At 37.5% G+C, this 25,126-nt stretch overlaps 1 pseudogene; it reads left to right on the top strand.

The window, feature by feature from the left end:
• The first annotated feature begins 3,283 nt into the window (after window positions 1-3,283).
• LOC121453186 lies at window positions 3,284-3,870 on the top strand (annotated as a pseudogene).
• The last annotated feature ends 21,256 nt before the right edge of the window (window positions 3,871-25,126 follow it).

Genomic DNA, 25,126 nt, shown 5'->3' with positions numbered 1-25,126 from the left:
CAAGCATCATATTGAGATAATCTATATTGCCTATAATATTTTTAAATAGTGTTACAGCCTCGATTTTAAATGCTTGTATATGTTACTTTAAAGAGTGATTCTCTTATCATGATGATAGAAAGATACTTCCTCTGAAACTATGTCTCACTGTATTAAAAATATAAATTAAGGCATATTTAATTTTCTCTTGTTCAGAAGAAAAAAGCGCAGACATGAAGGTCAGCTGCAAACTGAGCATGAGCAGGAATGACCCGCATCTAACCACTGAGGTTTCTGTCTCGATATAAATGAGTACCTTAAACCATAAATTGGTGCTTTTCAGCGAGCTACTGGAAAATAAACTGTTATGGAATTGTCAGCAGCTGCCAAGCAGAGAACTGATTCTGTAATTTAGTGAGAAACTAAAAAGATCAAAATCACATTTCTGCCTTTTAACAGGCCTTTGGCTGCTGCACAGAACCTGCTAATAGCATCGTAGAAGCAAAGGAGGAAGTAGAGGTCACAGGCTGGCATCTCTGGGAAAATGGATGTGCCTGTTCTTAGGCCGCTCTGAATCCCAAGAACAAAAGGCCTCAAAAATGTGCTGGCTTTGCTAGGGGAGAAGTAAGCAAACGACTTCAAATGAAGCATCTTGCTATGAAGAACGATTAATGAGACTGCTAATAATTATGATGTGATCAGCTTACCTAATTCTTTATCATGAGACACAAACCAACATAGACTGGCAAGCTTAACCTTGGAAGCAGATTCAGGAGAATGAGCTCACTCCAGGATTTATATATTCATTTTGCTTTTGTTTTAATGTTAGACTATGATAGTAGTATCTCCGTCTATTGCATACTACACAATAATCTCTTCTGTAATCCTGTGCTGTCCAGTGAGTACACTGAGGAAAGGTGTGCGTATGTGTGTGTATGTGAGTGTACATGAGTGTATAGAGTGAGGATAAAGGGGCCAGAGTTCAAGGTTGGTGCCTCTGTCTATTTCTATCTTTCTCCTTTCTTTTGTTTTGAAACAAGATCTCTCACGATCTGGAGATCACCGAATCAGATTGTCTGGCCGACCATCTAAACCCTGGGAAACTCCTAGGTGTCATTATTGTAATCATCATTCTTGTTTCCATTATTACCATTTTAGGTGGGTACAGGGGATCCTAACTCATAACCTCATGATTGTAGAGCAAAGTTTTGACCCACTGAAATATCTCTCAAATGCTAGATATTTCTTATGATTCTCCTCCGAGCTTTCGATAGCTCCATGAGAAAGAATATTTTTCCCATTCATGTGTTGAATTTGTGGAGGATTTATTAGTATTACACAAATAAGCTACCAGTGCTGAAGAATAATATCTTATCAAGTTTATTCCGAGTTAAACATTATGTATGAGGTACACAAAATTATAAATATTTTCCAAATAGCTAAGACTTTGACAGTAGTTACCAGTTTACTAAAAGCAAGGAGTAGTCATTACACTAAGATATAGTCTGCGGTATATCTGTAGGTACAATGACGAACCCCCAAAAACTAAAATCTCAGTGTAGCCTAAAGTCTTTTCCCTACGGTTCTCCAAGTACTGATTATTGTTTTGCTTTAATTACTAATGTTTTTATTTTAACCTGACAATTCATCACCCCATATTACACTTACTGCTCAATATGCCAAATTTCCTTAAATTCTCTTTTCTTTATTGCTATTTTTTCTTGAATTTGAGACTTGTTCTAATTTGCTAATAATGAATATAGTTTGGTTTTATCTTTCCAAACAGAACATTAAAGATTTTTTTATTTATTAATAACTAAAAACACCACAGATGTAAATTAACTATATATTGTCATAGTGTACAGCTCATAGTAAATAAGAAAGGAGACCAAAAATTGAGGGAAAAAGTTGCTCAAAGGAACTAAGTATGATTTTATTTAAAGAATAAAAATTATGTATGTGTTTATTTTATAATTTGCATTTTATCATTAAACTATTCAGATAGCTGCTGACCACATCATGCTTATTCACATTGCCCTTAAGTAAAGTCTACTCATGCTTATGTGTACACTTTAAGTGTGCATATGCCGGTCTGTCTTTTCCATTTTGGTCCTATTATAAAAGGAAACTCATAACTTACAGAATATTGTGTCAGGTCCTATAAAGGAGAAATGTGATTCGCTCTCTTAATAAGGATGTGCTTATACATACATGCATATCAACACTGCTGTCCTCTGCTATTTCCAGTTTCTAAATATAAACTTACAAATAATTAATATTCATCACAGCATTTTCCATGTTAGCAGGGTGAATAGTCATCTGAATATATGCTAAAGATTAATAAAGTTTTCTGTATGTTTTTTTCTATTTTCTATTTCAGTTCTTTCAGCAATCCTCATACTATATTTAATTTATTTGTTCATATTTTAGAGATTTTTCAGAAATTTTGAGCATTTTCTTTACCCTCACCTACTCTACCTACCTTGCCCTTCCCACCAACCCTTATGCTCTCTCATTCTGTTACTATTTCTCTAAAGAAAAGCATGCACACACACATGCATGCTGGTACACACACACACACAGAGATAAGAAAAAGAAGCAACAACAGACATAACAAAGACTCTAATTTGTATTTGCCAACTGCTCCTGAGTGGATGGATAGCCTGCTGTGGAGTGTGGAAAATATACACAATATCACTCCATTGAAGATAACTGATTTTCCTTCTAACAGCTACCAATTTCAAATAGTTTCTTGATTAACATTGGATTTTGTTCTCACTTCCATTCTCCCAGTGGGAGCTCACTAAAGTCAGCTGGACTAGGACTGAACGAGCATGTGATCAAACCGGACTCTCTGAATGTGGCTGACCATGAGGTCTGACTGAAAAGCCAAGGACAATGGCACCGAGTTTTGATTCTACTGCATGTACTGGCTTTGTGGGAGCCTAGTCTATTTGGATGCCCACCTTCCTAGGCCTGGATGGAGGGGGGAGGGCCTTGGGCTTCCCACAGGGCAGGGCACCTTGACTTCTTTTAGGACTGGAGCGGGGGGGAGAGGGTGAGTGGAGAGAGCAAGAGGTAATGGAGGAAGGGAGGAGGTGGAAATTTTTAATAAATAAATAAATTTTAAAAAAAGATTTTGTTGGCCATTTTGCCAGAGCGTACGAGCTAGTGGGAGTGGAGTGCCCCGGCCGTTGTTGCCATCGCCTTCCTCCTCCCCACAATCCAGACAGCTGGTCACTAGGCCGTCGGCCCTCGAGCCGAGACTTGTCTCTTGTCTAGTTCTCGGGAGCTCCTGGCCAACATGAGTGCTGTAAAGGAGAACAAGTTCAAGGGCAGAGAGTCTCGCTCTCAGTCAAAATCTCCAACGGGGGAACTCCTGCTCATGCAATATCAGAGAGCAGGTCAGGATCTCATAGTCCATCACGGGTTTCCAAACATTCTAAATCCCATTCTGGATCAAGATCAAAATCCAGGTCAAGGTCAAGGAGACATTCTCATCGACGCTACAGTCGGTCCGGGTCCCCCTCTCATAGGAGACGATCTCAAAGTAGATCCTGTATGCCAGAGTATCGTCGACAAAGTCGGAATCATTCTCCAATGTCTAATCGCGGAAGACAAACAGGCCACAGGGCGAATCCAGATCCCAACACTTGCCTGGGAGTGATTGGCCTCAGTTTGTACACAACACAAAGAGATCTTCGTGAAGTATTTTCTCGATATGGACCGTTGAGTGGTGTCCATGTAGTTTATGATCAGCGAACTGGCAGATCACGTGGATTTGCTTTTGTGTATTTTGAGATGATAGATGACTCTAAAGAGGCGATGGAAAGAGCAAATGAAATGTCATTAGGAGTAATTTTATATATGTGTTCTTTAGGGGAACAATAGTGATAGAATTTCACCTGGGTCCATGACCTGTCAATTCTCAGGTTCTTGACATCATTTAACAATATCACTTATGGAATGTACCTTAAACTCTATCACAAAATATGACTTGTCAGTATAATGAATGATTGTCTCAATTACAGTTATACGCAATTTATACTACTTAGACTTTCAGAGACAGTTTAATGTTAGCCTAAAACATTAAGGGCACATTTTCATTGATTTTAAATTGGTACCAAGTTTTTAAAGCAATAAGAACAATTTTCAGTCTTTTTGAAAGAATGATATGATGTAATGTAACAAAACAAAGAGATGGACAAACACAGTTATAGTCATCTGAAATATGATGTAAAGAAAATTGTCCATTGTCAACTCTCATGTGCAATGTGTTCTCTACACTCAATAATTAGTCAGGATAAGAGAAATAGCAATTGAATATACAATGCAACTCTTTATTCCCTCTTCAAATTCAATTTCTATATGTGGGCAAGTTATTCACTTTTAGCAAAGTGTTTTGGTCATGTCTATATCATTCTACAGTAACTCTAGTATAGGATTATGACTCATCTCTTCAGTAACCCAAATGTAAGCCACTCTTCTTTCCCTGATTCCAGAATTGTTTTATTCTTCTTTGAGAAAATAAAACTGAATGGCCATGACATTCATCAAATTCTCTGTGTATCTCATCCAACAACTCAAAAACTTATGGTCAGTGCTCACATGGCTCCTTGTTACCATGGAATACATTGCCACCTTAAACACATCAGCCAAATAAACACATCTATTGCCACATGTATACTGCTGCGTTATTATAACCAAAATGTCTAGAGTCTTAACAGGGAACCTCAGTGACTGCCACTTACATATCTCTACAGTATACCAGAGTCTCTCAGTGTTTATCCCACCAGCGAGATGAAGGAGAATGCTTGACGTTAGATCACAGTACTTATGGAAAAGAGAAATATACTTAAAACAGAGCTCCAAATAAAGTCATTCTTATAATAAAAGAGAAGAGAAGAAACTTAGCAGTATATGTTAAATATCTATTCTAGTACTTAAACTTCCTTCTTGGGACTCCATTTACTACAGATTTGAGTGCTGTCTCCATTTTTGAAAGTAGTTGTACTTCTTGTTTATCTAAATATACTTCTCTTTCTCTCTTTTTTCACACACACAGATATGTTTGTGCACAGAAACTCACAGGATATATATGTATATATATGTGTGTGTGTATGTATTATATCTGCATATACATACATACACCACACACACACATACACAACACACATAGAGAGAGAGAGAGAGAGAGAGAGAGAGATAGAGAGAGACAGAGAGAGAGAATCACGACTGTCTATCTCCCAAAGGGATTTTCAAATGGTTTTTGTTTGCATTTTGAAATTATACTGTAAATTCTTTGCACACACCTAATGACATGAGCAAATGTTACTCTTTTGTAGTAAAATTGTACCCTTCCTTTTCAGTGTTCTACATAGTAATGAGAGAATCTATGTTTAGCATACAACACATGTAAACACTGTTGTTTCTATGTCTTATCACACTTCAGGATCTAGCAAGTAACTTCAATTCTCAGTGAATCTGCTGTCACTAGGGATCAGGTGATATATTTCCATTCCACAAAACAAGAGCAGAAAATATGTACTATGCTCCATATTTGATCTATAACATCTCTCACAGTGTGTTCTTTGCTATCTCTGCTTGCAATTATAGATACAGGGAATTCATGAAGAGGGTCCACAAACTCTTTCCTTCTAACTTGAGGGAAATAGATATGAACCTGAATTCTATTGAAGTTTCAATATTTCAAGAATACAATAATACCTGAAAAAGTTTGCCCTGGATGCATCTGAGCAGTCCTGGCTCTGTCAGGTGCCATTAGGAACAACAGGAGAAGGATACCCACACATCTGCCTGTGACAACTTGCCCTGGGCAGGCATGAGCAACCATGAACCTGTCAGGCTCATTTTGATGCTGCACAATTGGGTGCCATTATATGACGGGGTAAGGGAGAGAGAGAGAGGGATAGAATGGTTCATGTCATCTGGAAAGAGGCAAAGGTACAGAGGAGCAGGCTGAACTGGGTGGCCTTCTTGTCACCAGAGGTCATAGTGATGTCTAGGCTTGGGTTGCTGCCAGTGGCCAATTTGGAGTTCATTACCTTGCTGTAGTTTATGTTGTAGTCTATGTGGTCTATGTTGATCTCCCTGGGTCCTGTGACTGAAGGCTCTGGGGATAGGGCTGCACAGAATTGGTCCTACCCCTACTGATGAAGCACTTGAGAGACTTGGACCTACACCTGTTGGAAGTTGGGAAAGCTGGCCCTGATGACCCTCCCTGACAGCATCACTTGGGAGAGCTGGCTCTGAACCTATTCTGGGCAGTACAGTAGAGCTAACCCTGTTGAAGGGACCTAATTGAACTGGTCCTGAGAACGTGAGCATAGGAGAGGTGGAACTGCCCCTTATCTGCCATATGGTTTGGCACAGATGAGAGAGAGATTCCAGCACTAACCCATCACCTCCTGCACAAAAAAAAGGCCTGTGGCAGGTGATCATAGGAATGGGAGAGCTGTTTCTGTCTTCTGTTGACTGCAGCACTTGGTAGAGAGAGCCATGCACCCTGCCTGGGCAGCAGGTGAGATGGCCCTTAGAGCCTGAGAGCAGGATAGCTGACTCTGTTTCTCACGGTCTGCCATGTGATGGTGTGGGTGAGGGAAAGTTACCCTACCCTCTCACCCCCCTTGCCACCTGCGGCAGGCAGAAGAGCTGGCCGTAGAGACTGGAGAGCATGAGAGCTGATTCTGCCATGAACCAGCTGCAGGACTTGGAGAGTGGGCTCCACACCATGCCTAGGCAACACAAGAGAGCTGGGTCTGCTTCTGCGGATGAGCCGGCCTGGAGGGCGTCACTGCAAGAAAAGTGGCACTGCTCCTTGCTGCCTGGTGCGTTGGCTGGGCTAGCCTGGGCAATGCTGGAAAGCTAACCCTGGAAGTGAAGATGAGGGGAGTTGAAACGTTGGCCAACCCAGCTCCCACCAAGGTCCAAGAACTAGGGCTAAGATTTGACCCACCCCAACATCCACCCCATCTATGATCTGTTGGAGCATGCGAAGGAGCCAGTCCTGCAGATAAAAAAAAAAATGCAGGATCTCCATAACACAGGGCAACAATGGGATATCCAGGAGGAGTTCCAGGGAGGGCTCAGGATGGATAGTATAGTAGAAGCCAGAGGCCTTGAGCAAGACCAATATTTTATTGCAGTGAACACTTGGAAGTAAAGATGTATGGACTAAAGGGTAAACTGTGTGACTCACTTTGCCACACAACAGTTTACACGATAACATTTTGTTTCTTTTCTTTTAATTTATTATTTTGGGGGGATGTTGTAAGAGTAGGGAAAGGATATTAAGGGACAAGAAGATGAATAGGATAGGGAATCATGATGCGAAATCCACAATGAATTAATTAAAATGTTAAAAATACAATACAATAACACCATTATTGCTATCATTTTTCAACTAGTTATACCATCAATTTTTAAGACAGTATATTTCCTGTTATGACAGAGCAAGAGGTCCTTGTCACTAATAGAGTATTTTATTCTTTTATTTTGTTTGATTTGAACATATTTTCTTTATGTATGTTGTCACATAAGTTTATGTATGTGTGTCTGTTTGTCAGTATGTATATGTGAATGCTTGTGGTGTACATGTCTAAGCAATCCTGTTTATATGCACATTTGTGGGGTTCTGAACATTTTATGTATGTATGTATGTATGTAGACACCAGTGTTATTATCCTATATTCATCTTTAGCTGTTTGTCTTCTTTTTTGAGACACGATTTCTCTCTCTAAGTCTTAAGCTCATCAATTTGGCTGTACTAAATGATCAGTGAACCTCAGGAATCTTAATTTCTCTTCCTTTGTAGTGCTAGCGTCATACTTATGCAGCACCGAAGTATGAGGTGCACAACCTTAACCTGATTGCTGGGATCTGGACTCTGGACCTACTGTTGGCCTGGCAACCACTACACACAGTGAGTTTTTCCCCAGTTCCATATAAAGTCCTTTACCTCCTCTGCTGCTCAGAGTGATAGAAGTGCAAACTAAAAACTTTCCTCAATCTCAGTTATTTCCCTGAGTTGGGGCATTCCTTCCTAGAGGCAGGGGTGAAGCCCATGGCAGTTAGAAGGCTGAGGAAGCTCAGATATTTACAAATATGAAAACACCCCGAGTTTACTATCAGTAATACTTGCTGGGAGGCCTATATTATACTAACTAATCAGCCTGAAATAGCCCACTGATCGTCAGGAATGCAGCTTCTCTGAGTCATCAACCTGCTGGCGTGAGAGTTACAGAGAAGCAGATATTTGTGAATCAGTCTTACACATGGAAGTACCACCTTATTCCTGCTCTTATAAGTATGGTAAACTCAGTAATCCATTAAGCTAGATTTAAGTGGAATCATTTAACTGGTTGTCTAAGATCCCACTCTGGAGTGAACAAATATTTGTTCTGTCTCCCCAAGACACTTTAGGCACCATAGACATAGAACTTTTCCAATCTTTGGGCTTTTATTTTGTATTGTTTTTATTTGTGCTGTAAATCAGAACACATGGTTGCACTTCCTTAAATTTCTCTTGTTACTAAAACCAGATAGATTAATTTACATTCATGATAAAGAGCTCAGTGGAATATAATGCTGCCTTATATTTTTTTTCTAATTCAGAAAAATGATAATGAACATGGACTTCAGAGAAATATCTTAGATGAACTTTAAACAACAAGAAATGAACAATTGAGAGACAGAGGATTAGAACTCCAGGCTCACTTAACAAACATGAGTATGGCCTAATGGGATAACACTATCCATTGCATTTATTGGCCTTGACTTATGGTCAATTCTGTAACAACATTTTTATAGAACTAACTACTAACTTAGTTAAAATCTGCAGAGAACTTCATGATTCTATGTCCACAAAGATCTATATAAATGTACTAAACATTATGATCATTTACCTTTCACAATGCTAATATGTAAACTACCACAGGTATTCTTCCTCAAATAAACACCATGCAAAAGATTTTAACTTTGAACACTCTGCCACAGTGACAGAAAGTTGAAAGGCATAATTATGCACATGCTTTAGTTTCTGGAATACAGTTTTCTACTCTATTGATTTTTAATAACAAAAGAAGGCTGTAGCCAACCTTGTTCAAAATTTATTCCTTTAAATACTTCAAAAACTCTCTTTTATAGCCACAGAGTCAATTGAAAGAATCACTAAGTTAGAAAGTGGGTGTCATTGTCTGATGTTTGTGAGATCTAGCCCAGATATGAGCATTATTTGTATTCTCATCACTGGAATTACCTAGGAATTTTCAAAGGATCGTGGAAAATACTAAAAACTTCACTAGCATGGTTCTTTAGTTGGAGCAGGGATATTCATCTTAATAATTTTTAATTTCATTATAGTCATTGTTATTGTTTAATGAAATAGATCAGACATTCAAAGTGTATGCCAAAATGTTTTATAACAAAATTTAACTAGTTCCTAATGTGTTTTAAATTAATTTAGAATAAGCATTTGGGGTTTTCATAAGAATTTAATTGTATGGGACAAAACGTATATGGCATGATAGCAGTTTGTATCAGAAAGGGACCTGAACATTGTTAATTTAGGCAAAATTACATCTATAGCCGTAATTATAACACTGATAGCAAAACCATCATGTTTCCGTTTTAGATGTAGTAGCACTTTTGCCTTGTGTTTCCAAGTTGTTACATTTTTGTCAGAATAATCTCAGAAGTAATGGTCTCTATCAAATCCATTTAGAGATGATCATATCAGAACTGCTATTTAAGGTTGTTGATATATTCTAATGTAGGAGGCATCCTATGGAATGTATTTAATATAAAATGGTAGTGATTATTATTTTATCACAATCTCAGTTTCATTTACATTGTAACTTCCACATTTTGGATCAGAACTACATGTAACAAACAACAAACAGAAAATCTACTTATATACTTATTTTGCCCAATGAGTATCACATTTGCATCTGAAGTACACCGTCAGCAGTAAGAGAAGAGTACCTTAACCCTAAAGAAGGCTAATCTATTATGTAGCTATAATATTCTTGTCATTCTGTTGCATTGGCCACAGCAGATTAGACATAGGATGGCTAAAAATGTATAAACAAAATTTAATAACTTATAGCAGAAGATTACACGAGAGGATTCTATGATCTTCCTAGTAATGCTGATGCTTAAGTGACTTGAATATGCAATAATCAAGGGAAAAAGTAATAAAAGTTCTCAAATAATTTTTTTTAGTGTAAGGACATATTACGGTATTATTTTGAAATTGAATTGTCAATGTTAATTAAAAGGTATCATTGCTACAATGTTTGTATTTAAAATAAATGTATAAAATCTGCACTATGCAACAGCACCACTAACACCATAAGTCTGGTTAACAACCTATCTTCTGTAGTGTAACTCAGATGGTCCAAGATCTATGTGCACAGATTCTACTCTGCAGAAAAGTTTTTCATCCTTCTCTAAATGCAATATTTTAATCCTATCTAATAATATACGAACACTGTTATAAAATCAAGTTATAACTTTAAATGACCATAATTTAACACAGAATTAAATATTTGTCATTTCTAGGACAAAGAAGAAATTTGAAGAACAAAACTATTTATACAGATTAATACAACAAATAGGGGAGAAATGTGAGACCTTCCTTTCAAAATAAACAAACAACAGCAAAAAACACTGGCTAACAGTTACAACCCTCCAAAAAAAAAATGCACTTCAAGCCAAATAGTGCACAAATACTACTTGTTATGTCCAACCAACTTGGAATTCTTGTTGTTGCTGTAAACAGATCTTCTCTCATACAATACATCCCAAACACATTTCCCCCTGCCTCCACTCTTCCCAAATATCCCCTATAGCCCCTCTCTCCCATATCCACTTTTCCTAAAGCAGGCCTCCAAGATGCAACGAACAAACACTACGTTTTGCACTGAGAAGAGCAGACCACTTAGCCACTTGTTCATTTCCCAGCGCCCAGACACCCAAAATAATCATACAGAAACTGTATTAATCAAATCACTGCTTGGCCCATTAGCTCTAGCTTCTTTTTGGATAACTCCTACATCTTAATTTAATCCATATCTATCACTACAAGGTGATAGAGATCACCACAAGGTGATAGAAATCCATTTGTATCACCACAAGGTCATGGCCTACCAGCAAAGTTTCAGCATTTCTACCTCTGTCCACGGATCCATGCGTCTCCTTTCCACCAAAACAATATAGAATAAGCCAAGGTAAAAGCCCTGATATCAAGGTTCAACAAAGCAACCCAATAAGAGGCAATGAATACCAGGAGCAGATGATGAAGTCAGAAACCCACTTGTTTTTATAGTCAGGGGTCCCATAAGAACACAATGCAAATAGCTCAAATATATATGCAGAGGACCTGGTGCAGCTCTGTGCTTGCTTCTTCAGTGAGCTCAGATGCAACTTCTTTGTTGAGTCAGAAGTCCTTGTTCTCCTGGTTCCTCCACCCCCTCTAGCTCTTACAATCTTCCCAACTCCTCTTCTTCCGAGTTTTTCCCCTTTAAGGGAAGGGAATAGATGGAGATCTCCCATTTAGACTCTCCCCACATAATGTCTGGATGTGCTTACTTGTACCTGCTTCCATTTGCTGCCAGGGGAAGCCTCTCAAATGACCACTGGATATAGTAGAAGATTGATAGGAAATATTTAATTGATTTCTATTATAGACCTGCCATAGTTGTTCTGCCCTAGTCTCAGGGCTATTCAGAATTCAGTTCCCAGCCATCCAGGGAGTATCATGCATGGATTCTCTCTCGTGACATGGGCCAAAAGTTAAACCCAAACATGGTTTGGCCACTCCCACAAGTTTTGCAACAAAACTGTCCCAGCACATATTGTAAGCAAGACAGATTGTAGGTCAAAGATTTTGTGGCAAGGTTAGTGTCCAGGTTTCTCTTTGTATAGCCTGTAGATTGCCTTCCTGTGCCAAAGAAACTAGAATGTATGGGTGAAGGCTACATGCAGGCACCAGATCAGTCTTTCTGCATTGAATGAGCTGTGTGGATGTTATCTTTGGCAGTCGGGGTCCTACTGTCAGTTTTCAGAAAGCAGCCTTCTGTACTATTATCAATCTGGCATGTTTGGGGATCTGCACAGGACCCTTTTGATCAAAAACTAAGCTGAATGCAACCTCCTGCCCACCATGGAAAGTCTTGCATGGCTGTAAAGATATGACCAATTCAGATTCCATATCCGCCATTACTAGGGGTTCTCACTGGGGTCATCATCATTAATTCCAGAAAGTTTGCACTGCATTGGGCTTCCACACATCCCCCTAAATTCCCCATATTCCAAGTCTCTCTCTCTCTCTCTCTCTCTCTCTCTCTCTCTCTCTCTCTCTCTTCCCCTCTCTCTCTCTCTCTGTCTCTCTCTCTCTCTCTGTCTCTCTCTTTCTCTTGCTCTCTCTCTCTCCTCTCTCCTCTCTCCACTCCCTCTGATATTCCTCCCTTCTGGTCCTGTCCCCACACTTCCCCAATTCAAACCACAAAATCTATTGTATTTCCCCTTCTCAAAGAGATCCAAGTGTTCTTCCTAGTTCCTTCTTCTATACTTGACTTCCCAGGGTCTGTAATTGTAGCATGGTTATCATTTATTAACAGCTAATAATACACTTATGAGTGAAAACATACCATATTTGTCTTACTCGGTCTGGGCTACCTCACTCCAGATGATTCTTTTCCTAGTGGCCTCCACTTGCCTACAAGTTTTCATGATGTCATAATTTTAACAATTGAACATGTCTCCATTTTGTAAATGTTCCACATTTTATTTATCTATTCTTAGGTTCAGCTATGTTCATTGTTGTGCTATTCATTTTTGTTGTCTGGTAACTTAAAGTATACTGAAAGTGAAAAATTTGAAACTTCCCAGTGTTTATATCCTAATACTCAGTTATACATTTGTATTCTCTTCACAGGTTGAGAATCATGACTAAAGAGGCTATAATTAAGTGACAGTACATGATTTTCAAGTAGGAAAGCCATGTGTGAGCATCTGGCACAGGATTTCCATTGCTGGAAGTGCTAATATGTTGATACAAAGCATAGATGATATTCATCATTTATTTCATTCTAAGCATTATGCAAAAATATTTATGCATGTTTTTAAAGTTATCTCTCACTGCACTTAAAATTTATCTTTATTTAGGCTTGAGGAATGGAAGAGAAGGTGATTAGCTTGACTAGACATGTATGTTTCATTTATAACAGAGACTACATTCAATGATAATCTGTGGCATTAAATTCTTAGTCACATTTCTCCTCCAAGAATGTGAAAGAGGAGCAAGTTACAGACTTATAAAAAATGCTGTCTATTTTGCTGTATAGTAAAAATTAGAAATGGCCACATCCGACTTTTATATGTGACTAAAAGCTAACAAATTATCAGAGAAATTTAACTGATTGTCATCAGATACATAAAATCAGGGCAGGACCCAAGCAATGAGTAATTGAAAATAAAAAACAGACTGTTTTTTCCTTTTTATTCTTATTATTTAAAAGAATTTTAAATTTAAACATATTTTGATCATAGTCTTCCCTTTCTCCAAGTCCTTCCAGATTCTTTACTCATTCTTACCCATTCAACTTTATGTTCTTTTTCAAATAAGAAATGAAAAATCACCACATCAAAACTCTCTAAAGCCAAGGGGAAAAAAATTAAGCATTCAACAAAAGAAAAACAAAACAAAAATAGAAACTACCAATCTTTAACAAAATTAAAGCACGCACGCACACACACACACACACACACACACACACATACACACACACACACACACACACACACACACACACACAAAAGCTTTTTGGAGTTCATTATATGCTTGTCAACTACTCCTGAACATGTAGCCTGTCTTTGTTGTGAGAACTCTTTAGCCAACAGCCTTTAACATAACAGCCTACTTGGTCATGGTCTTTTGTACTATAAATGTAGACATAAAGCATTAAAGCATGTGCGGCCTTTCTCTTGGCTGTTGGATTTGGTTTTTGTTTAGACAGGAAAGGGGTGGTGATGTAGGATTCCTCTCTATATGCTATGGATGTGTTTTGTTACGGTTGGTTACTGAACAAAGATGCTTTGGCCTATGGCAGGACGGAATAGACCCAACCAGGAATTCCAAAGATAGAGGAGAAAAGAAGGCTGAGTCAGGGAGACACCATGTAGCCACTGAGGAGAAAAGATGTTGTACAGAATCTTATTGATAGGCCACAGCCAAGTGGCAATACACAGATTAGTAGACACAGGTTAATTTAAGATGTGAGAGTTACTTAATAAGAAGCCTAAGTTATTGGCCAAGCAGTTTTGTAACTGTTATAGTTTCTAGGTGATTATTTCCAGTCTGGGCAGCTGGCAAACAAACAAGCAGACTCCAACTACATGTCTTACCCTGTAAGATATACACAGTGATATTCTAGGGAAAAAACTGATTTTCCCTCTTCCAACAGGTATAAAGTAACACTTAAGTTGTTGGTCTTTCTTTACTCTAGTAGCTAGGTTTTCATTTATTCATTCATTTAAAATATTATAAAATAAAGTATAATAAAATAAGAAAAACTCCCACTTGGGAGTTGAAAAAGATAAAACTTCAGGTGAAAAAGAGCCTAAGAGACAGCAAGGACTCAATTTTTTGAGGTCTTTTTTGTTTCATTTTGTTTTGTTTTGCTATATTTTTGTTATATTGATTTTGTTTCTTAGTTGGCTTGTTTAGAAGTTTTGTTTGCGTTTGAGAGAAAGAGGAAAGGAATGAGGGAGAGAAGAGGAGATAGAAAGAGGAAGAAAATGATGTTGAGAGAGAGAATATGTAAAATTGTGTAGGCATGGCGGTGAGGAGTACCCAAGAAGTATTGAAGGAGGGGAAATAAGGTCAAAATATACTATATGAAAAACTTAAATACTATTTTAAGTGAGTTTCTGTATCTGATAGTAGAAATAATATGATTTAATTTATGGTTATTTTAGCTCATTCAATTTAATTTTTTTCAGTTCTACCCAATTATCTGAAAACTGCACGATTTTATTTAATTTAGAGTTCTCAAATTCCATTGTTTATATGTACTTCATTGTACATGGGAACATTCATCTTTTGGTGGACATCTGTGTTGGTTCTATTTCTTAGCAATTGTGAGTAAGGCAGGAATCAACATGGATGTGCATGTGTCTCTTTAAGGACACATGAATTTTTGAAATAAATGTGGAGTATGATGCCGCTAGGTATTATGGTAGTTGTATTTCCAGTTTTCAGAGAAAAGTTCAGACTAATTTCCAAAATGGTTGTGGAAACTGTATAACAGGGGGCAGGATTTCAAATCTAAGTCATAAAAGCTCAAACAGGAACCAGTTGTACATTCAAACTTTTGACTCTAGTGACAGAGTTCTACAACCCAGGCTTCATTGTGTAAGATCTCTATAGCCATCAAATTAGCGCCACAACCCAGAGACCAAGTGCTTGAAACCTGAGCCTCTGGTATTGCATTTTATGTTCAAACCACAGTGTTTTAAATTTGGGAACAGTTTAGAACTTATTTGATCTAAAATTCTGTCATAACATCCTCTCTTCCTTGATATCTTCCCTTTTCTCTCCTTTTTGTGCTTCTTATTTTATGCCTATTACCTGAAATAATTATTCAAGCACAAATTATGTGCCTTTTCTCACATTATATTTTCACTAATAGTGCATTATTTCATTAAACATATAACATATATTGATGACATGAGGAAACATCTAATTTGTATAAAATAGAAACTGCCATACATGAGATTCATGGTGTCAGCTCCTGTCATAGTTAAGTAAGAAACTCTGAAAATCTGTATTTTATTTCTTTTCAAAACATAAAAGTATTTGGGAAACAATTAACTAAAAGTTTTAATGATGTACTATTTATTAAAGAATATACTGTGAATCTGGAAATGCATCTAGTCTAATCCTATCTTGAACTGTGAAAACTTAAAAACAAATTGTGACCTAACTACAAAAGCTGTCAGAACCATCAGCGTAAAGGAGGAGACAAAATGCACTTAAAGATACCTCAAGCTTCATTTCCAGAGAATTCTTATCACTTAATATGTGTCAACAGCTCTGGGATGCTCCCAGCCCAGGTCTTGTCTTTATTTGGCAAGCTCACTCCTGTACACATAGCATTGCTCAAGGGAATTTGTCAAAAATGATTAGTGGCATATTTTTTTTTAACATTGCTGCTATCTAAGAAAGTAATACAAGTAGGTTTAAAAACAGGCAAGGGAAAAATCACAAAGTTTAAAATTAAGCAAGGCAAAATTGGAAAATGAGATACTCATGGGAAAATTTGAAAAACTTTAACACATCCATTAGAAATCTCCAATGCAAATCTACATTCTAAACTGAGTACAAGTCAGATAGAGACAGTGAAAATCCCATATACTCTATCATACTTTAAACTAGCTAAATTTGAAAAGAAAAATTAAGTCTAAATAAGAGTTGTAATATGTCAGCCAAAGCAAAGTGAGAGGTCTTAAGCCATGATAAAGCTTTTAGTTAAGGCTGAAAGAAATATTGTAAAGAGTATTAGAAAACCATTACAGTCATTAGCTTGTCCACTGTGCTAAGTGAAAAGAAAGTTGGTATCCTCACCTGAACATGAATGCTGCCAGTGCCTGGTTAAATAAATCACAAATGAGGCCAATATTAACACCAAATCCTCATAGGTCAGAAAGTAGTCTTCTGTAAGCACCCATGCTTACTTATAAGGCCTAGATTTCCTGATAGCATCAAAGGAAATTAAATTAGACCAATTAGAGGGGTCACAGAAAGACTAACATCATAACGATTTTATTGAGAGCAGAAGAGTTTTTATATGCTTATCAGAAGTAGAATAGAGCAGTGATTGTCAGGATCGGTGCAATAAGACCTGCCAGCATTCAACGATGTTGATGTTTGCAAACTTCACAGGGTACACAAGAGTCTAAGACCAGTTGTCCTGTCAAGTCTCCATGCTTCCCTGACTTCTAAAGGAACATACAGAGAAACACAAAAGTGGCTTGATGGCTTCACTGCCTGAGCAAGTGTATCAATCTCTCAAGAACCGGAAGAAACATTGCATTCCAGTAGTCGTCGCCTCTAACCGGAAAAACCTATGACACGTGCCTCTCAAACAAAGCAGTTAGACCAAGTCAACTTCCATGAAAGAAAGACTGAATTCTAGAATCAGAGCATAAAAATCAATATTTAAAATGTTCTAAAAATAAAAGGAAATGTGATCATACATAAGAAAACATAGACAAGCAAACAAAAACAAACAGACAAAACCAACTTTTTACAAACACTTCCTGGTGGATCTTGCTACAAATGTAAGCAAATATGTGAACAAAAGCAGCAATATTTTCAAACTGTCAAAGAAAATCCAGAAAGACTCTCATTTTAAGAGAAGAAAATACATAAAGCAATTAAAAACAATCATAAATTAATTATTTAATAATACAGCACAGAAAAATAAATGAAATAGAAAATATAAAATAAAGAAAATAAAATTATACAAAACATTCATATTTAAATGTATTTAGAAAATTACAGGTTTGGTTAATTTAATGAAGAAATAACAAAATGTTCAAATTAATAAATCTTGAATGCATATTCTCATATGTTTGAGAAAATCTTATGAATAATGCATGGTAAATTATAAAGTTTAAGAAATAGATTCCTAGCCGGGCCGTGGTGGCGCACGCCTTTAATCCCAGCACTCGGGAGGCAGAGGCAGGCGGATCTTTGTGAGTTCGAGACCAGCCTGGTCTACAAGAGCTAGTTCCAGGACAGGCTCCAAAACCACAGAGAAACCCTGTCTCGAAAAACCAAAAAAAAAAAAAAAAGAAAGAAAGAAATAGATTCCTAGAGTATATAAAAAGGTATTTCTTTTTTAAAATATTTATTCATTTATTATATATACAATATTCTGTCTGTGTGTATGGCTGCAGGCCAAAAGAGGGCACCAGACCACATTACAGATGGTTGTGAGCCACCATGTGGTTGCTGGGAATTGAACTCAGGACCATTGGAAGAGCAGGCAATGCTCTAAACCTCTGAGCCATCTCTCCTGCCCCATTAAAAGGTATTTCAATGGAAATTAAATAAAGTTAATTTTAATATATAATAAAACTTCACAAAACAGGTATAACAAAGAAACAGACCTAATAATATAGTAATGCAACAAAACACTCAAAAAATTAACTCCAATCTTTCAAAGCTATTTTAAAAACAGCAATATAATCTATATGATGGCTGAATCCTGTATACCAACACTGTGGAGGTTGAGGCAGAAGGATCTTCACTCCAAAAACAATAGGAGTAACAGTGATTTCTGTAACAATGTGGGACACATAGTAAAACTGCAGAGAATACTCATAAATTTATTTCTTATTTCTGTTTATTTTCCTGCTGATGTGGCAAAATATTCAGTCCATCAGCAAAAGTAGTTGGAGATGTCCGGGACTTGAGGTAACTGATGTCATCACTTGTCTATCCAGCAACACAAGGAATTGAATATAAGAATGCTGATTTCTGCTATGTTTCTCTATTTTATTCAGTCAAAAATTCTATGCCGAAGATACGTTCCTACCCACCACTAAAATGAATGGACACACATAATTAATAACTGACTATAAGTATTTTAGATTCTTTTGTATTAAAAATAAACATCACATTCCTTTAGATATGATTGCTTAATCAAATATCCTATTATATCAACAAAATAGCACATACCAAAGAAGTTATGAGTTAACTATCTCCACCTGATATAGGTGGAATGCATCAAAAGACACTAGCACCTCACTTTTTTATTTTTAGTGATCTCTGCATTTTTCTCTGCTCCCTTTTCTTTCTCTCCCCTCCCCTTAAACCCTCACCCAAGGTCCTCATCTCCCAATTTACTCAGGAGATCTTGTCTTTCTCTACTTCCCATGTTCATTAGATCTATGTATGTCTCTCTTAGGGTCCTCATTGTATTTGTCACCTAGTTTTCTTTGCTTTATGTTTAAAAACCATTTATGAGTGAGTACATGTGATAACTGTCTTTCTGGGTCTGGGTTACCTCACTCAAAATGATGTTTTCTAGCTCCATCCATTTGCTTGCAAAATTCAAGATGTCATTAGTTTTTTCTGCTGTGTACTATTCCATTGTGTAAATGTACATTTTCCTTATCCATTCTTCAGTCGAGTGGCATTTAGTTTGTTTCCAGGTTCTGGCTATAACAAACAAAGTTGCTATGAACATAGATGAGCACATGTCCTTGTGGCATGATTGAGAATCCTTTGGATATATACCCAAATGTGGAATTACTGGGTCTTGAGTAAGATTGTTTCCTAATTTTCTGAGATATTGCCACACTGACATCCAAAGGGGCTTACTCACTTACATTCCCACCAGCAATCCAGGAGTGTTCCCTTTACAGCACATACTCTCTAGCATAAGTTGTCATCAGTGTTTTTGATCTTGGACATTCTTACAGGTGTAAGATGAAATCTCAGAGTTGTTTTGATTTGCCTTTCTCTGATGACTAAGGATGTTGAGTATTTCCTTAAGTGTCTTTCAGCTATTTAGATTCCCCTGTTTATAGTTTTCTGTTTAGGTCTGTGCTCCATTTATTTATTGGATTATTTGTTCTTAGGATGATCCATTTCTTGAGTTCTTTGTATATTTTGGACATCCGAACTCTGTAGACTAGTCCCATACTTAATACGAAGGTTAAATGTTTACTCTGACACCAAGAGAGAAAAGAGGGCTGAGGGCAAGTCCCAAGTCTGTTCAACATTTTTTAGAGGTTCCAGCCAGTGGAATTAGGAGAGAAAAAATATCAGAGCATATAGAATAGAAAGTGACAAGGAATTTTTTTTTCTGTATTCTCAGAAAGCACTTCTACTTTGAGAAATATGTATATAGAAAATATACAATTAAATGTTAAGAACATATTCACATAGTGGCAACATTCAGAGGAAATGTGCAAAAAGCTTCATCATATATGTAATTAATAAGAGCGATTCCTACAAAAACATCAAAGTATGTAACTTGAAAGTAAATTTAGCACAACATTTGTAAGATTATTAACATTGAGAATGATAAACTAGTATTCGAATGAATGGATTGATTTTCTGCAGTGTTGGTTACACACCAGCCAACATTTTTTGTTGTTGCTCTTGTTCTTTGTTTATTTCTTTGCTTTTCTAAACAAACTTTCTCTGTGTAGCAATGGCTGTCCTGGAACTCATTCTTTAGGCTGACATTTACTCAGAGATCTGCCTATCTCTATCTCCAGAGTACTGGGATTAAAGGTGTATGTCCCCACCCATTTTTAATACAATGAAGCCAACACTTTAAAACAACTTAGAACAACCACATTAAATGTTTAAAGAGGGCCACTTGTTCATTCCCAACCACTTAGCTCCGAAATAATTGTTCAGAAACTGTATTATTAAATCACTGCTTGGCCCATTAAGTCTAGCTTTTATTGGCTAACTCTTACATATTAATTTAACCCATTTCTATTAATGTGTGTATCGCCACATGGCTGTAGCTTACAGACAATAAAGTTTCAGGATGACTGTCTCCATCAGTGGCTCCATAGCTTCTCCCTGACTCCACCTTTCTTTCTCCCAGCATTCAGTTTAGTTTTCCCTGCCTACCTAAGTTCTGCCCTATCAAAAGTCCAAGGCAGTTTTCTTTATTAATTAGCCAATCATATTCACAGCATACAGAGATGAATCCTACACCAATTAAATTCTTAACTGTGGTTTAGATTAGTTGGTTTTGTTTTCTTTTTGAAATAAGCTACTTGATGCTTTAAAGAGTGCAAATGAGGCAGAACAAATAAATATGATAAGAATAAGGAAGACCTACTTGCCAAATTTCAGTAATACAGCAATTTCTCAGGAAATTCGGGATCAACCTACCCCTGGATCCAGCAATACCACTTTTGGGAATATACCCAAGAGAGGCCCTATCATACAACAAAAGTATATGCTCAACTATGTTCATGGCAGCACTGTTTGTAATAGCCAGAACCTGGAAACAACCTAGATGCCCTTCAATGGAAGAATGGATGAAGAAAGTATGGAATATATACATATTAGAGTATTACTCAGCAGTAAAAAACAAGGACTTCTTGAATTTTGCATACAAATGGATGGAAATAGAAAACACTATCCTGAGTGACGTAAGCCAGACCCAAAAAGAGGAACATGGGATGTACTCACTCATATTTGGTTTCTAGCCATAAATAAAGGACATTGAGCTTATAATTCATGTTCCTAGAGAAGCTAAATAAGGTGAATCCAAAGACAAACACATAGGCATCCTCAGGAATATTAACCTTCATCAGGCGATGAAAGGAGACAGAGACAGAGACCCACATGGGAGCACCGGACAAAAATCTCAAGGTCCAAATCAGGAGCAGAAGGAGACGGAGCACGAGCAAGGAACTCAGGACCACAAGGGGTGCACCCATACACTAAGACAATGGGGATGTTCTATCGGGAACTCACCAAGGCCAGATGGCCTAGGTCTGAAAAAGCATGGGATAAATCCGGACTAGCTGAACATAGCGGACAATGAGGAATACTGAGAATTCAAGAACAATTGCAGTGGGTGTTTGATCCTACTGCACGTACTGGCTTTGTGGGAGCCTAGGCAGTTTGAATGCTCACCTTACGAGACCTGGATAGAGGTGGGCAGTCCTTGGGCTTCCCACAGGTCAGGGAACCCTGATTGCTCTTCGAGCAGATGAGGGAGGGGGACTTGATCGGGGGAGGGGGAGGGAAATGGGAAGCGGTTGTGGGGACGAGGCAGAAATCCTTAATAAATAAATAAATTTAAAAAAAAAAGAATTACTCATTTCTGCTTTCCATAAATTTTAAAGTGACATAATTATGTATAAAATATACATATTAATTAATGATAAATCAGGTATGATATATATTTCATGATTATATTTCAATGTATTATATAAATTAGAAAAGAAGACATATGTTTACTGTGATGGATACTGTGTAAGTATTGAGTCCCAAAATTTACTGAGACTACCAGAGTAAGCTGTAGCTTTCTAGCAAACATACTTTCAGACTGATAATCTTAGCCACAGCCGCTAGTCACAAAACTGTGACCAGCTCTTCATTTATATCTTGCCACAGAAATTTTTCTCCTAAAAGCCTTCTACATTTGTAAAATGTGTGCCTGTACTTGACTTAAGTTACTAAAGTATATGTGAAATACCTAGTTTCTCCTGCTCACATTCAACTATGAGAAAGAAATAGCAGACTTTCATCTTGATTGATGTAATGCAAAGCCATCAATATTCAGAATGGATTAATGTACAAGAATGTGATAATATTGTAAAATGAATGATACCATAGTAATTATATAAAAGTTAATAGCGGTTTCTTGAAGATCAGAACACAACATAAAAAAAATAGTCAATATATCTTGATGGATAATTGAGTGCAGTTTGCACATAGATGATTATTACCAAGGGTTCAGCTTAATATATTATTCATTTTTTTTTATTTTCACATAACTTTATGTGTGTGTGTGTATATATATACTATATATAGTAAAATATATGCTAAAATATAAGATATCCATGTTTTAAGGAACTCAATGAAAGAGGCATTATTGTAGTTTCATGAGCTTTTGGAAGTTCAGGCAGGAGACTAGACTTAGAAAGAGGTTTTTTAAATTTGATTTTGGTTTTGTTTTTATCCTTATGGATTAACAGGCTACTGAAAATATAAATACATAAAATGATTGAGGCTAGAGTTAAGGGTTAAGCCAGCCCCTTGAGGAGGCGGGTTTGCCTCGGGCGAATGCATACCGATAAATGGGCGCACGGGAGGCGGCTCCGCCCTTTTTTCCTTTCCTACCTCCTGGGCAACGCGGGAACCTAGGTGCTGTAAGTTTATCATTAAAGTGGTAAATATTCTTTAATATATGCATTGCATTTATTTACGCCGATACATTTGGTGCCCGCCCCATGGGGTTTTATGGTTACCCGCCCCAAATTGGGCTACCGCTCCCAGCGGCACCTCGCCCTGGAGGTCTCCCTGGATGTGCAAACTGGCTGCGGAAGCAGCTGAGATTCTGAGCGACTCGATCTTTCCTGGTGCTTGCTAGAGAATCAAGCTGGACGGGAGAGCTAGCACTCCCCGGCGGTTTGGAATCTGCAGCACTTCTGTAACAGTGTGATCAGTCTCTGTTCCCCTCCCACCTCCGCTGGTGCTTGGGTCATGTGATAGCGGCCCTGTGAGCCGGCTCAAACATGCCAGCATCCCTTTGATTTGTTCACTTTGGCGGCTTTTCTCTCTGTTCCCTTTCTGGCCCAATTGCTATTTATCAGTCTGGTGTCTGTTTGAATTTTGTTTTTGAGTCATTTATTTCAGACTTAGGCCACGTGGACTCAAGTGGATTCTTTCGCCACAACTGGCAGGAACCGGTCATTGCAGGTAAAAGAATTTTTTCTTTTATGAATAAAATATCTGAGAACGTGACTATTTCAAATTTCAACAGATTTTTTGAGTGTACCATGTGGGAGATTTTACAAGAGGGGTCTATCACCCCACATCTATGGATATTTCTGGGATTCTGAATTTTCCTTAGCACTATTTGGTTTGATAATAGGAAAATGATAAAATCTCTTAAGGCAGAGGTTAAACATTTAAAAACTATTGAAAATGACAACAATCTTCTCAAGAATCAGTTTGAAGTTCTCCAGGAAGAAAACAGATCTTTGTTTAACATGACTCAGTTAACTGAGCAAAATTTAGGAAAGGTACAGGCTGATGTTAAAGAGGAATTCATTACTATGGAAGAGGGAACAGCTGATTTGGATCGTAAATTCCAGCAGTCCCTTTCTGTAGGAACTGAAACATTAACTGAGAGAATCAAAACTGCTGAATGTGAGAATCGAATTTTGTCTAAAGCTTATGACAGATTGGCGGAAAGATTATCAATACAAGAAGGCATGGTTTATGCCTGAAAAATTATGTCCAAAGATGACAAGTTATCTCTACTGGACAAATTTAATACTTTAGAATCCTCAATGAAGGCTTTGGAACATAATTCTGGACAGGAGATTCAGACATTGCAAAAAGCAATGGTGAATAGAATTGAAAAGATTGAGGAATTTCTAAATTCTGATGAAGAAGAGCAAAGGGTAGAAAGGCAAATTTTAACTACATCTGTGGATAAATCCCTCCGGGACAATTTCCACAAAGCTCTGCCTACAGCTCTACATGCCTTTCCAGATATAACAACAGAAAAGGTGATTGGTTCCAGAAACCCTAGGGTCATCAAGGAAGATACATGGGAGCCTGTCCATATGAATGATCTCAAAGAAATTAAACAGGCTGTCATGACTTTTGGGATGCATGCCTCTTTTGTTAAAGAGATGCTAAAATCTTGGGCCACAACAAGCAAAGCAACCTCCTCGGACTGGCTCCAGCTGAGCTACGCAGTCCTTGAGAGTGGACCGCAATTGAAATGGAAATGCTTATGCAGGCAAGAGGCTAGACTTTAGAACAGCAGGAAAAGGAGAATGAATTGACATTTCCCTAGATAAAATTCTAGGTGAAGGGCTATTTTCTGACCTTCAAGAACAAGCTAATTTGGATGAAAACACACTCTCCATGTGTACTACAGCAGCCTTAAGGGCTTGGGACAGGGTACAAGACCCAGGACAGAGAATGGAATCATTTGTCAGAGTTAAACAGGATCAGAGAGAACCCTTTAGTGACTTTTTACAAAGACTAACTAAGGCTGTACAAATAGGGATATCTGACCCAGAAGCAAGACGCATAATGATTGAGTCTTTGGCATACGAAAATGCAAATGTGGAATGCAAAAAGATCTTGGGTCCTTTAAAGTTCAGATCAGCGCCCTTGGAAGAATGGATATTGCATACACTGAATGTTGACACATTTGACTATGGCACTGAAGCATGGGTAGAAGAAGCAATTTCCAATGATAAAAGGAGACACCAGAATACCAAATGTTTTAATTGTGGCAAAATGGGTCATATGAAAAGGAATTGAAAACAACGGATTTTCAGAAATAATAATAATGCATCTTCTAGAAATAACAGAAATAGAAGGACT

Source organism: Microtus oregoni, unplaced genomic scaffold (assembly GCF_018167655.1).
Source record: "Microtus oregoni isolate MIOR12 unplaced genomic scaffold, Mior012 000011F_ref0000422, whole genome shotgun sequence".
In the NCBI taxonomy this organism is placed as follows: domain Eukaryota; kingdom Metazoa; phylum Chordata; class Mammalia; order Rodentia; family Cricetidae; genus Microtus; species Microtus oregoni.
The sequence above is the reverse complement of the archived record's forward strand: the minus strand, read 5'-3'. Positions and strand labels throughout refer to the sequence as shown.